The sequence below is a fragment of the Enhydra lutris genome, unplaced genomic scaffold, assembly GCF_002288905.1.
Source record: "Enhydra lutris kenyoni isolate GAN:26980312 unplaced genomic scaffold, ASM228890v2 scaffoldscaffold2, whole genome shotgun sequence".
NCBI lineage: Eukaryota > Metazoa > Chordata > Mammalia > Carnivora > Mustelidae > Enhydra > Enhydra lutris.
In genome coordinates, this window is record NW_019154086.1 from 2,726,859 (window position 1) to 2,740,884 (window position 14,026).

Sequence of the window (14,026 nt, forward strand, 5' to 3'; positions counted from 1 at the left end):
AATGAAAACCTCTGAAACTGCTCGGTCATTCAAGTCAGTAAATAAAAAGGAATGTCACATTCCAGGAAGGATGGTGATTAGTGCCATCATTAAAGAACTAAAGGATATAGAACAGGAATGTGGAGAATACCCCAAACATATCTCTGTTAATTTCTCAATATGGCCCCTGCCATATTGAAAACTCAGATCTATCCTGGAGACTAAGTGCAAACTCTTAAACGCTCAGTTAAGTAGGAGCTCTGATTACAACTGCTATGCCAGAGATTCTATCTTTGCCAGAGCACATTAACAAGGTCTCAAGTACATGATATGTAGCCATCAATTTGGTAAATGCATTTTTGTCAATTCTGATTATAAAGAAGGATCACAAAGAGGTCACATTCACATAGGACACCCAAAAATACTCATTTATAGTTTTGCTTTAGGGTTATGTTAACTCTCCTACTCTTTGTCATGTTGTAGAGTGAAGGTATCTGGGCTGTCAACCCACAGACCATCACATTGATGCTGTTATATGAATAACATCATGCTGATCAGGTAGGACAAACAACAGATAGCCTTGCTGGAAACCTTGATAAGATACATGTGCTCCTGAGATAAACTCTACAAATATTCAGAGTCTTTCACTTCAGTAAGAATCTTTAGGGATCACCTTGTCAGGAGTTTTCCAGATACGTCTTCCAAAATTAAAACAAGAAAAGAAAAGAAAATGCTGCATCATGCATCTCCTAACATGAAGAAGGAAGCAGAGAGCCTGATAGCTCTTTCTGGGTTCTCAAGGAGACACTTCCCATGTCAAGGAATAGCACTCTGGCCAATATACTTGGTGCTCTGGTCCATATGTTGGATGTCAGAAAAGACTTCAGGGGTCTGGTGGGAAAATATGTAGCAAGGAGGTTATGGTAAGCTCTAGGAGGAGAATCACAATGAACTGCCTCATATTATGGAGTATGTCCACACCACTTGCAGCAGACAAAAAAAGTCTTTTGGTTAAAAAAAAAATCCCTCTATGTTACTGGGTCTTTATAACAACAGAATAGTTGGCCATGGGGCACTAAATGGCTATATGTCTATAGTTACTTCTGTTCTGTATTATAAAGTCAGCCTAGCATTTATCAAGCAAAAGATGAAAACAGTACCTCCAGATTGGGCTCAAGCAGGACCAGAGCTTGGTTAGCTGCATGCACAGGTAACTCAGACCCCAGCACCCTCTCCAACACCTACAGTGGTTGTACCAGCAGTCTTCCTGTACTTTGCATCCAAGACGAACTGAAGGAGGTGGAAAAGTCTGTCCATGGACTCCAGCCACAAACAACCCACAATGACTTTGAATAAGGAAGAGATGGGAATATCCAAGAGATAGAGGGAAGACAGTACATTTAGGTCAGAGTGAGAGAGGGGGAGATGGCACGAAAGGAGAGTGACATATTCAAGAGTCACATTATACCAAGACAGAAAAGGAGTTGGATCTTATTCTAAGACGAATGAAAAACTTTTGAAAGATTTCACACAGAGATGTGACATGATCCAAAAAAAAAAAGTTTTAAAAAGATTGATCTGTCCTGCCTATGGGGAATATTCTGGAGGTGGGGGAAGAGTGGACCAGGAAGATTAGTGAGGAATCCTGTAGATTAATAGCAGTCCAAATAAAGACAGGCCCTCAGTCTACCCTCTGAATGGGTTACATTGTCTATCCTTGAGTGGGAAGTAGCTATGTGGGTGGATGACACAGCCTCTCTCTTACAGCTTGCATTCCAGTGTCTGACATTCTGACCAACTCAGTTTCCAAAATGTATGTGGTATAGTATCCATATAGTTCGGCAGACTCAGTACACATGCAATAGTAAGAGCTTACCCTCTGTGCTATGTCCTCTTAAATATCACTCCTAATATCCTGTCTTTTGAAAGTCAGCTCCTATAGTGAACTGCGGATTAAATGTATTCCACATGAACCTTTGCCCCAGTTCCATATTAAAATAAAACAAGAGAGCCAAAGTGATGAAGGGAATTACATTTATATATATATATATATACTTTGTAAGAAATTGTCTATATATATCAGTATACATGGAATTTCTTACAAAGGGTTGAATGCAGTAAATAAAGGAAAAGAATAAGTTCTCAGTTAGACCTGCTGAGACAGTGGGGTTGCCTGGTGTGCTAGCTATACAGGGAGAAACTTCCCCAAAGAATAAAGAAACCTCAAGAACATCCCTTCACCCTGTGTTTAGTCCATTGGATTACTCTTTTGAAAAAACATCAATGGGTGATAGTAACATATCCTTTCTTTTTTCTTTTTTTTTTTTAATGGAAACAATTTTTTTTTAAAGATTGTATTTACTTGACAGATATAGATCACAAGTGGGCAGAGAGGCAGGCAGAGAGAGAAGGGGAAGCAGGCTCCCTGCCAAGCAGGGAGCCCAATGCAGGGCTCGATCCCAGGACTCTGGGATCATGACCTGAGCCGAAGGCAGAGGCTTTAACCCACTGAGCCACCCAGGCGCCCATAACATACCCTTTCTAATGAAAGCATTTTACTTCAGTTCTTATTTACTATTACTGATGTCAACACTTTGAGTATGTCTGTTTTCCAAGAGGGAAAAGGAGAAGCATTCACATGAATAAACTAGGCTCAGAATTTGTTCTGTGTTACATGAAACCTACCTGTTATCCAAGAATAGAAAGTACTCTAAAGGGAGTTGTAAAGACGTAATAAATATTTATATTAAAATAATTTCTTGTTTATAGTTTTTTTTCATTTCATTCTTATATTAGAAAATATAAGAATGCAATGATACAGTCAGCCTGGTGGTATCTCAACCAGCTAGTAAGAGAAGGGCAAAGGAAAAAAAAATCACTTTATGAAACCATAGTGTCTTTCCCCTGAAACCTAAGATTGAAACAAGCTCCACCCATTCATTAAATCTGTACATGATGTTCCAAATTTTGGGGGAAAGACCATCATATATTTCTGAAAGTTTGTGAAATTTTTAAAAATGTACTCTTTTGATTTTAATATTGAAATGCTATGAATGTGGTTTTCTTTGGGAAGACATTAAAATATTCTTAATTATAATCTTGACAGAATAACTGGAGCTTAGTGTTTGGGTAACAAATTGTGCCATTACTGATTGGAGCTCTAGCTTCAAGTTGAAAAGAAGAAAAAACATAGGATAAAATACCTACAGGGGCGATTTATGTAAAGAGCTGATAATATATTTAAACCACGTTCTGCCTTAAATTTGTTTGGAAATGAGGTACAAAATGAACGAACTCAAGTTAAATAAACAGCCCAAGAAAGCAAAATATATAAAATGTGTTTATATTGCCAGCATTCTGGGATTTTGATCTGTCATGGTCCAATGCCTTCATCATTGCCTTGCCTTCTTGTGTTTCTCACTGTGAAGGACAACCTGGCTTGAGCCACGGCGGTTGATCAGATGTCCCAGAATTCAGGCCCCTGAACTAAAGGACGAATCACAAGAAAACTCATTTCTAGAATTTTAAAGACAGATGAGCTGGGAGGATGACAATTAAGGAAACAAAGTTCTTATGGCAGGCTCTGTCACTGCTCTAAGGCCTTACAAACCCTCTTTCCACAGTCCAATGTTGTACTTGTAATGGTCTCTCCCTAAGACTTTCCAGGGCTTTTCAAGCATACCCACCTCATCGACCCCTAACACACACACACACACACACACACACACACACACACACACACACCCCTCTCTTTCTTCTCTGTTTTATTTAGAAATTTGATTAACTCTGTAATAATATTATTTCAAAAAGCCCAGTTATAGTGGTTAATTAACTCATTACCTGAAAATTTGCTATAATCAGAGATCTTTCCATCAGAAGCAATTAAAAATTTTATTTCTTTTTGTAAGGGCTAGCTATCCCATGTCCACTGTTTTTTTTTTCTTCAAGTCCAGTGAAATTTTATGTTTGTTAGCCTTTCATTAATTTTTACCACAAAATAATGGAATATTACAACCATGTAGTTTTTTTAAAAATTAACATACAATGTATTATTTACCCCATAGGTACAGGTCTGTGAATCGTCAGGCTTACACATTTCACAGCACTCACCATATCACATGCCCTCTCCAATGTCCATAACCCAGGCACCCTATCCCTCCCCCCACCCCCTAGCAACCCTCAGTTTGTTTTCTGAGATTAAGAGTCTTTTAGGTTTGTCTCCCTCCCTGGTCCCATCTTGTTTCATTTTTTCCTTCTCTTCCCCCAACGACCCCCCACCCTGCCTCTCAAATCCATCATATCAGAGAGATCATATGATAATTGTCTTTCTCTAATTGACTTATTTTGCTTAGCATAATACCCTCTAAGAACCATGAGTTTTGAGAGACTGTATGTGGTATTCAAAAACATTTTATGCTGATCTTAAACACTATATAAACATATTAAGGTGAAAACCACAATCCTGTTATCCACTATTTAATGTTTTGGCATTTCCTTCTAGACTTTGTATAAAGGCACACAAATTTATGTATATACAGGCTTTTTGAAAAAAAAAAATATATATCTCCATAATGATACATACACTGTTATTATATATTCTGCTTTTTCATTTAACCTTATATTAGGATAAATTTTTATATACTCATAATAGTCATAATTATAATTTTAAACTACTTTATGTCTATTGACATGAAATGTTCCCACTTAGCCATTTTACTAAAATAAAAATTTTAACTTTTTTTCAATTTTTCACAGTTGAGAAAAAAATTGCAATAATTACCTTCCACAAATAACCTTTCTTCTATTGAGTTAATGTTTAAAATAAGCTTTCTATTTTTGAAATAATTTTGATTTCCAGAAAAGTTGTAGAGATAGCAGAAAAATTATCACCTACCTTTCACACAGCTTCCACAAATGTTAACATTACATAACTTTGGTACATTTGTCAAGATTAAAAAAAAAATCAACATTAATTAAATAACTAAACTATAGACTCTAGAGAGATACACCAATTTTTCCACTAATGCCCTCGTGAAGCTTTTGGTTGATGTCTTTCATCAATTCCAGAAAATTGTCAATTAGTGTATTTAAAAATATTGACTGTACTCCATTCCTCCTTTCTTCTAACTTCTTGTTCTCATTTTTTAAACAATTTCTGTCTTTCTAGGTTTCATTTTGGCTCCTATCTTCATGTTTACCTTTTAATTTTTTTTCTCTTACCTGCTGTATCAATCTGCGGCAAAGCTCATCCCAAGTTTCGTTTCAACTCGTTTCCTTTCCTTTCCTTTTGTTTTCTTTTTTCTTTCCTTCTCTTTTCTTTTTAATTATTGTCTTATTTTTACTTCTAGAAAAATGTATTTGGTATTTTTTAAAAAATGGGGGCACTTGGGTGGCTCGGTAGGTTAAGCATCTGCCTTTAGCTCATGTCATGACCCCAGGGCTTGGGATTGAGCCCCACGTCAGGCTCCCTGCTAAGCTGGGAGTCTGCTTATCTCTCCCTCTCTGTTTCTCCCCACCCCTTGTTCATGCTCTCGCTCTCAAATAAATAAATAAATAAATAAAATCTTTTTAAAAAAATTACGAAGTGTTGAGAATCAACTTTTAAAAACAAACCCCAAAACATGGTGGTTCTTTATAATTGTTTACCCCAACATGTATTTTTCAGGCTTTCCTTTCATTTCTTTTTTTTTTTTTTTGAAAGATTTTATTTATTTCACAGACAGAGATCACAAGTAGGCAGAGAGGCAGGCAGAGAGAGAGGAGGAAGCAAGCTCCCCGCTGAGCAGAGAGCCCGATGTGGGGCTCGATCCCAGGACACCAGGATCACCTGAGCCAAAGGCAGAGGCCTTAACCCACTGAGCCACTCAGGCGCCCCTCCTTTCATTTCATTAAATACAAAACATATTAGTTATCTTTTGCATAACAGATGAACAAAACTAATTAAACTCAGCAGTCTAAAACAGCACATATTAATCAGTTCCCAGTCTCTCTGGGTCGGGAACCCAGGCACAACCTTGCTGGGGTCCCTGCTTCAGGGAACTTCACAAGGTCTCAGTCAAGCTGTCAGTCAGGGAATTTTATCTGTATCCCAAGGCTTGACTTGTATGGTTTGCTGGATTCAGGTCCTTTCAGGCTGTTGGACCAAGGGCCTCAGTTGTCACTGGCCGTTGACTGAAGGTCACACACAATTCCTTGCCACATCAGCCTCTTAAACATCAGAGCTTCCTTCTTTAAAACAAGCATGTTAAGGAGGCATGAGAAGGTGCTGGCAAGGCAGAAGTCATATTCACACATGATCATCGAAAAGACATTCATCACTTCTGATGTTTTCTATCATCAGAGTAAGTCCCTACATCCCTCCCACTCAAGGAGAAAGAATTATGCAAGTGTGTGAATATGAAAAAGTGGGAATTCTTAAGGGCCATTTTATGTTTTTAATTTTTTATTTTTTTTTAATTTTATTTATTTATTTGACAGAGAGAGAGACACAGTAAGAGAGGGGATATAAACAGGGAGAGTGGGAAAGGGAGAAGCAGGCTTCCCGCCAAGCAGGGAGCCTGTGTGGGGCTTGATCCCAAGACCCTGGGATCATGACCTGAGCTGAAGGCAGACACTTAACGACTGAGCAACCCAGGCGCCCCAAGGACCATTTTAGAGACCTGTCTACCATAATTACCTAACTATTTTATAGACTTTACCCAGTAATTCCAGTATCTAAACTCTTCAGGCCCAGTTATGCTCTGTTGGATTTACTTCTCACTCATGATTTATTTTCTTGCATATTTTGTTATTACCACTACTATTATTATTTTTTAAGTAGACTCCATACCCAGTGTGGGGCTTGAACTCGTGACCCTGAGATCAAAAGTCAGATGCTCGGGCGCCTGGGTGGCTCAGGGGGCTAAGCCTCTGCCTTCGGCTCAGGTCATGATCTCAGGGTCCTGGGATCAAGGCCCGCATCAGGCTCTCTGCTCAGCAGGGAGCCTGCTTCCCCCTCTTGCTCTGCCTGCTCCTCTGCTTACTTGTGACCTCTCTCTCTCTCTCTCTAAAAAAAAAAAAAAAAAAAGTCAGATGCTCTATTGGCTGAGCCACCCAGGTGCCTGTTTTGTTACTTTTGTACTTTTGACTGTGAACGTTTCCCTTTCATCAATTTTATTATTGGATTTATTTTTTTCAAGCACTCTACTAAACTATGTATCCAGTAGCTGACTGTATAGTTTAAGATAAATTCTCAGTAGGCACTAGGCTGGAAAGTGAAATGTTGGAGCTGATCATGGAAAAGAGGGATTTTTGTTTGTTTTGTCTTTGACTTCTTTTTGGTTATAATGAAAAGGAAAATTTATTGTCCAGTTGAAGCCTGAAGTCCTAAGTCATCAAGTGATATATATACTTATAGTATACTTTTCCTAACAAAATTTTCTTGAACAACATGGGTTTGAACTGCTCAGGTAAACCTATATGCATATTTTGTTCTTGTTGTTGATGTTAAATACAGTTCTATAATGTATTTTCTCTTCCTTATGGTTTTCTTAATAACATTTACTTTTCTCAAGCTTACTTTGTGGTAAGAATACAGTATATAATGCATGTAACATACCAAATATGTGTTAACCAATTGCTTATGTTATTGGTACATCTTCTGGTCAGCACTAGACTACTGGTAGTTGAGTTTTTTGAAGAGTCAAGTTTTACATGGATTTTCAACCATGTGGGGAATTGGTGCCCTTAACCCCATGCTGTTCGAGGGTCAAGTGTAGTTTAAAGGAAAAGCTATGTAGGTGAAGTGCCTAAGTAAGTTGGAAGATGGTGAGGAGGGGAAGAAATACTGGAACTTCAGGACCCTGCTGCTTTTGCCCATGAAGGCGTTAACAACTAGGTTAGAACGAAATGCTCAGAAGTGACAACCTCTTGTTTATATGGATGTCCAAAAGTTTCGAGTAAAAGAAAAACAGAAATCAGTTTGAGCCACTAATCTCTCACCTCCTTTGGAAGACAAAACAAAATAAACTCTCAAGGGAATAAACTCTTCTGCCTTCCCATGCTTTTTTCAAGAAAAATTAGAATTAGTAATTCTATATCTTCCAAAGAGAAAATAGGTCTTACGTTACACTTGAATTAAAAAGAAGGTAACAAAGCCTCAAAGACCCACATTGATCATACAGTACAACTTCTTCATCCTCTAGTTGAGAAAAGACAAGCCCAGATATGGACAGTGACTGTCCTGTGAACACACAGACTTGGCTTAGAAGCCAAGTTGGGATTAGTGGTGCAGTCATCTGCCTCAGGTCCAATGTTGGTTCCACTGCTGCATTATTGCATATGTAGAAGGGAAGAGAAATACACATTCAGCATTTCAGGAATCTGCACATGGGCCAGTCCCTGTATATAATAGGTTTTCAACCTTCTTATAGTCCTAGCAGCTGCACCCTGGGAAAAGAGTCTCTATCCTCTTGCATTAGATGTTTATCCTCCAGAGCTTATTTACTCATGCAGCTGAAAAGTGCATAAATGAATTCTTAACCCACAAGGGTATCTATTGCAGCACACTGGATCTTTGCTGTTAAAGAGAAGCATGTGCCCGTATTTTAACTACATAGTGTTCGTTATTAAATAGCAGACTCTATGAGCTATATAATTGAACATAGGGCAATCCCGAGTTTGTGAACAGAACTTCTGGTACAAAAAGAGAGTGTGAAATCAGTGTCATGATGCAACAGCCATTCCCCGCAGCTCAAAGAGGAGGCTTAAAAGCGCAGTCAAAGAGAATTAATATTTTCTGGCGCGGATGCCTCACTGGCTGCACAAGGTGATTTTACTGTGCATTATACTTTAATTATAACTGCGCTTTAGCCATCTGCTCTACTTCATTCCCTAATTATAGATGCAAAAAGCATTTCACAACTCCCACCCATAAAAAAAGATCTGAGGGATTTCATGGCAGACTTGCTCTGAGCTCCTCCCTCCTTTCTTGGCCTGTGGACTCTCCCTTCAACGGTACACTTGAATAGATCAAGAAAATGTTTCTGATGCGCTGATCATGTCAGAAGGTCTGGAGCGTCTGAACTTGTTTCATTTATTAATTATTCCTCTTCTACTGTTATTATATACACATTGGCCAGCTCCCTATGCCATGGTCATATGTGACTTCCTAGTCACATATCTTTCTTTTTATTTTTTATTTTAACCATTTTCTTTGTTGGGGTATAATTCCCAGGCAGCGTTATATTAGTTTCAGATGTATAACATAATAATTTGATATTTGTATATATTGCAAAATGATCACAATAAGAAGTCTAGTTAACTTCTGACGTATCTTTTCTGTATCCACTCCCCTCCGTAAAAGATCATTTAAAATTTTTTATTTTATGTATTTAACTTTATTTATCTCCAATGCTATCATTTCAAGCATCTCAAACTCTTTTTGGAGAACCCTACCAGAAAGCTGTTATTATCCTCACTTTTCCCCCCTCTGTGGAGGGGAGAGATTTCAAGAGTTTAAGGGTTTTGTTATTGTTATTTTAAAATATTTATTTATTTGAAGGGAAGGGGCAGAGGAAGAGTCTTCTTCTTCTTCTTGTTTTTTTAATTTCATTTATTTATTTGGGATGGCGGACAGAGGAGAGAGAGAAGCAGACTCCGTGCTGAGCTCAGACCCCCATAAGGCACTCAGTCTCGGGACCTTGAGATCATGACCCAAGTCGAAATCAAGAGTCAGAACACTTAACCAACTGTGCCACCGGAACACCTCTAAAGATTTTCTTTAAGGTGACACAGTCTGTCAGTGGCTTGAAATGACATCTGCAGGTATCAGGCTCCACTCTTTCCCACTCATCACTATCATGTATCATTTGAAAGCGTTATTTCAGTTCCCACTGGGATCACTGAGGTGTGCTGCTTAGCCAGCTCATGGCGTGTCACAAGAGCAGACTGTATATAACTCTTTCCAACTAGTCACTCATGTCCATAGCTTGAAGTTGGCTATGGTGGGAGTACAGAATCAGCACACGTTATAAATCAGAGCTCCCCCTGCTTCTCTTAGAGCCAGGTAGTATCCACTTACTGGAATCCACTGAATATGGAAAAAAGTCCTATGCATTCGCAGAAAAATAACATAATTTGGAACCCAATGATCTCTTTTTTTTTAATAAATATAAACATTTTAATTTTCATATTTCTTACAATTTAGAAATCGTTGATTAAAGATAAATGCTTAGAGAGGCAAATTATGTCATAAGTAATTTTATCCACTGAATTAAATCAATATGGAATTATGTGTATATATGTTTTTTTTTAATTTTTTTAATTTATTTTCAGTGTAACAGTATTCATTGTTTTTGCACCACACCCAGTGCTCCATGCAATCCGTGCCCTCTCTAATACCCACCACCTGGCTCCCCCAACCTTCCACCCCCTGCCCCTTCAAAACCCTCAGATTGTTTTTCAGAGTCCATAGTCTCTCATGGTTCACCTCCCCTTCCAATGATCTCTTTATCTCTGGATTTGAATAATGTGTGTACAAACAACATTCATGAATGAGGAAAAGCTAAGCTCAACTAAAGTTTCTTTCATGACTCCCTCAATATTCTAAAAATAGGAAAGTCAAAAGAGTATTCTTACTCAAAGTGGTAAATTCAGAATTTTTGAAAAGTTTTCATGGTTTCAAAAGCAATGAGCTTAGGGGACACCTGGGTGGCTCAGTTGGTTGGACGACTGCTTTTGGCTCAGGTCATGATCCCCGAGTCCCAGGATCGAGTTCCGCATTGGGCTCCTGGCTCCACGGGGAGTCTGCTTCTCCCTCTGACCTTCTCCTTGCTCATGCTCTCTCTCACTGCCTCTCTTTTAAATAAATAAATAAAAAATCTTAAAAAAAAAAAAGCAATGAGCTTAGGTGTCCAGCAAGTCTTAAGATGGTATACAATAGTCCCAAAGCAGGGACCCCAGGGAAATAACAGGGTCTTGGCATGTGACTTCACTCTGGTTGCACATGGGAAATATTTGAGGGAACGTTTTCTGGAAGCTGGATTTGGACATTTCTGAGGAAAAGGAAATGAACACATGTGGCTTTTTCAAGGGTGCTAAAAAGAAACAATTTAGAAATTCCTATTTCCCTCTCATCCCAAATCTGTGCAAATCTGCACAAAAGCACAAATTTCAGATATTCACAAGATTGCAGTTCAAATCCAAGAGCAAAGCCTTTAAAACACACACACCAAACCTGAACTGAAGAAGAGCTTAAAACATCAACTATGAAACCAAAAATAAGCACTGACTTTCTAGACAGAAAATGAAGTGTAAGCTTTTTACTAAACATCTAGTGCAAATCTCAAATCACAAAGTAATAGAAGCACAACACTAAAATTCAGCACATGTTATACTGATTAGAGATTCAATTAGGTTCTCTATATAGCAAAGACAGCTGCATCCGAGGGTATGCATGCTTCCTAATGGACATTTGAATTTATATATGTGCTGATCTCCAAAATTTATTTATGGTGACCTCAAAAGGACTTAGTCAAAGGCAATAGAAAGATTTAGTGTTAATATGTAATTACTGGATTCTGCAGACGCATTTTTTTCAGGCATCTTTGGATCTACCTTTAGAGCCCCAAAAGGCAAGTTTATTTAGTTAGTATAATGCTGACAGTCAGGAGTTTTAGTACTCCTAGATATGAAATTAATTAGAATAAAGGTTTTAGAGAGTATCTAAAGCAGTGTGGAACAGTATGAAAAGGTCATAGAGTGTGATTACTAAGAGAATGGATTCAGGAGCCGGCTAGCTTGATTTGCCCCCTATCTGTGCTACTTACTAGCTGTCAGATGTTGGGTAAATTAGTTAAACTTTATGTCATTCAGTGTTCTCAATACTATAGGTACTATCACGGAACAGCCTTCTTCTTGGGATTATGGTAATAGTTAAAGAATTAGAAATATAAAGTGCTTAGAATAGTACCTGACACATAGTAAGTGTCTAATCAATGTTGACTTTTAACTCACTTAACCTCCTCATTTTACAAGATGAAAAACTGAAGCCTGGAGAGGTTAAATATATCAGTTGAAATGATATGGCAAATTAGAGGCAGAATTGGGATTAGAACCCAGGACCTCTTTTCCATTATCCCACCACTTTCTCCAGTAGTGCTGAATAGGTCACTTACATTTATTCAGTTAACCAAGTATTGTCAAACTCTTCTGGGAGTTACGATTCTCTGAGCACTTCCCCAAATACAAAAATAAATAACAGATTTAATTTTCAAACAAGGTTCTTATGATTCCAGATGAATTGTTTCCACCTCATCAACATGATACTACTTCTCAGTTATGTGTTTTTGGAATGATATCTTATTCCTTTGTTTGTGAAATAGGAAAAACTCAATAACAACAATAACTGAAAAGATTCCAGAAAACTTATGTATAGGTATGACGTACAAATGATTCAATCTTGCTCTGCATTCAAAAGAGAAAGAGGAAAAAACAAATGAAGTATAAAATTGGGTAAACAATTTTTGGATTCAATGCCGACAATGACCAAGTCAAGAGATTGACATGGGGGCTTGCTCTGTGTCCCAAGAGAAAGGAAATTCTCTTGAAGGAACTATAAAATATGGATTAACAGCACATCTGCTGTCCCAAAAACAGCTCTTAAGGAAGAAGTTGCCAGACCTCTTTGAACATTACTGTCACTATGGCTGCTCCTCTTACTGTTGCTATCAACCATGTTGGTTTCCTATCATTATTCACTTTGGGTGTTCTTCCACTTCTGAAAGAAATATTATTAATTCATTACTTTCTCAGAGTACTCCAGTTTCAAAAAGAGGTTGGTGGTGGAGAAGAACAGAAATCAGGCTGTGGTTACAAGCCTGATGCCCTGGTAAATTATGGGAATTGTTGGGTCCAGAGAGTTCACAGAATCTGAAATCCAAGATTATTGATTACCTTTCCAGGCCCAGAAGGATACAGGTGTGAAGTTGAGATGGTAATGTGGTTGATAGCAGCAGGAAATTGGCCAAAATGTTGATCAGAAGTCACACGGGGAGGTGAATATAATGTTGAAGCAAGTTCTGAGTTTGGAGATGAGAGAGCTGAAAGAAGGTTAGAAAGCTGGAGGGGTTCAGAGGTATGTTCTGGAATTATCCAAACTTGGAGCTCTTCAGTTTCTGCTCTGCTGTGGTCTAGGTGATGGTACTCCATACAAAATCTTAGCAGTTATGACTCAAAATATAGGGAAATCTCTTCTAGATCTAGCATCTATTTGTTGTCTCCCAATAGTTAACTCAGCTTGGGACTTCCAGGTTCCTTGCCATAGATGCAGGAAGCTCTATGTGTCTGGTCTCTGCCTCTATACAGACTATACAGATGGATGCTTTACCCCCTGAATATTGTCTGTCAGGATTTTTTGACATCTCAGACCACAGGTCAGGCTTGATCAATACCCACCCCAGGCTCTGGAATTCTAGTTTATGTCTAGCCTTCTGGTTCTCACCAGACAAGATTTACCTGGACATGGTTACTAGTGGTATTGCTGTGGCTGTTTATTAGCCAGGCTCATATCCATGTCTCCAAGTGCTATGTAATGCTTCATAGTGTTGTAATAAGCTTAGGTACAATGAGCCCTGTGTTTCCTTCTATATAAATTAGATAGTCTTCTTCGACCTTAACTCGCTTGAGGCTCACGGAACTTATTGCATCTGTAGTTTTATATCTTTTTCCTGTTTTGAAAAATAGCCAGACTTTCTTCCAACATTTCTTCTGTTTTTCTCTCTCTCTCCTCCTTTTGTATTCCAATTTTATGTTAAATATTTAAAACTTGTGTCTTAATGTTGGTGGGAATGCAAGTTGGTGCAGCCACTTTGGAGAACAGTGTGGAGATTCCTCAAGAAATTAAAAATAGAGCTTCCCTATGACCCTGAAATTGCACTACTGGGCATTTACCCCAAAGATACAGATGTAGTGAAAAAAAGGGCCATCTGTACCACAATGTTTATAGCAGCAATGGCCATGGTCGCCAGACTGTGGAAAGAACCAAGATGCCCTTCAACGGACGAATGGA